This window comes from Lontra canadensis, unplaced genomic scaffold (genome assembly GCF_010015895.1).
Source record: "Lontra canadensis isolate GAN:19392208 unplaced genomic scaffold, GSC_riverotter_1.0 scaffold11, whole genome shotgun sequence".
Classification (NCBI taxonomy): Eukaryota; Metazoa; Chordata; class Mammalia; order Carnivora; family Mustelidae; genus Lontra; species Lontra canadensis.
In genome coordinates this window covers 8,434,684-8,436,702 of record NW_022631005.1, presented here as the reverse complement: position 1 = coordinate 8,436,702, position 2,019 = coordinate 8,434,684, and the positions used below count along the sequence as shown (strand labels likewise).

The 2,019-nt window shown below is 48.0% G+C and overlaps 1 pseudogene; it reads right to left on the bottom strand.

Annotated features, from left to right (window-relative positions):
- Positions 1–300: 300 nt before the first annotated feature.
- Positions 301–1,759, bottom strand: LOC116866784 (annotated as a pseudogene).
- Positions 1,760–2,019: the final 260 nt, after the last annotated feature.

The window sequence follows — 2,019 nt, the reverse complement described above, 5'->3', positions numbered from 1 at the left end:
CAAGATATGTCCACTTTTCCATTTGTTGCAATTTTTGTTTTGTTTTGTTTTTTTGTTTTGGGAATTGGCAGAACCATCTGAGGTTTTATTTGGGAAAAGACACTTGAATTGGCTTTTAGTTGGGGCCATGGGCAAGAGTGGGTACCCAAGGGAGTAGAATACCCCTAAACGTAGGCTGAGGACTGAGGCTGAGCCTCAGGTGTGTCTCCTGTTCCAGGAACTCCCCTGCATAGCATCTTCCTCCAAAGGCTTTATGGTAGCCATAGGAGTGGGGAGGTTGGGAGGGTCCACAGTGCTTGTTCACTTGAACAGGAGGACATCAGATCACTCAAACACTAGCTTCCCACCACAGGTCTCAATCGTCTTCACAAGCATGACCTTGGAGGAGCTGACATGGCTGAAGGAACAGAAGCCCCCACAAGAGATGAATCTGGACTGGAAGCTCAGGCTATAGTTGAGACCAGAGCTTGTGAGGCCCCTATAGACCAAGCTCAGCCCACCTGAGTAGCTGCTGGCGATCTTAGTATAGATACTCATGTTCTGCATCTCAGCCTCCAGCCAGCTCTTCTCACCCTCCAGTAGCTTGCAGTATGTGGAGATCTCAGTGTCCACAGCCAGCTTGATGTTCATGAGCTCCTGGTACCTGTGCAGCTGCCAAGCCATGTCCTCCTTGGCTTGCTGCAGAGCAGTCTCAGCCAGCTTGGCACTGGCATCCTTTAAGTCCAGCTCATTATGCTGCTCAGTATCACTGTGGTGGCCTCCAAAGAAGCCCTCTGGTCTTTGAGGCCCTTGATCTCCACCTGGAGTCAGGTGATGTTCTGGTTCATCTAGGAGATCTCCATCTTCCTGTAACAGATGTCATCCCCATGCTTCCAAGTCAATGTCTGCAGCTCTTCATACTTGATCTGGTACATGGTCTTGGTCTCAGCCCAGTCATAGTTGGCAGTGTCTTTGTACTGGGCTTTGACCTCAGCAATGATGCTGTCTAGAGAATGGATCTTGTCCATAGACAAGACCATGGAAGTGTCCGAGATTTTGGACTACAGCTCACGGATCTCCTCTTCATAGAGCTGCCTTAAGAAGACAACCTCATTGGTCAGCCCATCCAGGTGGGACTTCAGCTCTACCTTGCTCAGGTAAGTTTTGTCCACATTCTTCCTGATGAGGACAAATTCATTCTTCATGTCTGCATGAACTTTGATTACACCCCTCATATTTATTCTTGAAGTCCTCCACCAGCCCCTGCATGCTGCCAAGTCTAGCTCCAGCTTCAGCTTTTCCTGGCCCAGTGTGTCCAGCTACTGCCAAAGATTGTTGATGTAGCTCTTGAACATGTCCATGTTGCTCCAGACTATTTTCTGCTGCTGTAGATGGCTCCACTTGGTCTCTAGAATTTTTTTCTGCTGCTCCAGGTACTGCACCTTTTTGATGAAGGAAGCAAATTTGTTGAGCATCTTGATCTGCTCCTTCTCCTGGGTACACACAGTCTGGATGTTGGGGTCCACCTCCACCTTAAGGCTGTCGGTTCTGGTTCACTGACATAGCTGTGATGCCCTCCATGTCCCTGGCCCCACAGTAGGCCCTGACCATACTCATGCTGGTGCCCTGGCCACCCCCAAGAGCTGCTACTGTTGCCCATCTGGGAGAAGGCAGAGGAGCTGATTCCAGTGCCAGGTGTATTCATGTACAAGTAGCTGCTAAAGGCTCAGGGGCTGGAGGTGGACACCTTGTAGGACTTCTGGGTCACCCTGAGGGACATGGTAGTGACTGGAGTGGAAGAGAGCAGGCTAAACCTGACAGGTTTGAGAAGGAGCTGAGAAGCTGCTTTGGGGTAGGCTAAAATTTTTGAATTTACAGGTTTTCATAAAAATGTAAAAGGCACACAAAAACTGAACTCTCATTCTTGCATAGTAAAGATTCTATTTTTTTTAAAAAACTACATTAAAAATAGTTACTGTATCATTCAGAGTCCCACTATGAAACAGATGGCACATTAAGAAGTTAGTTGAAATAAGCTAA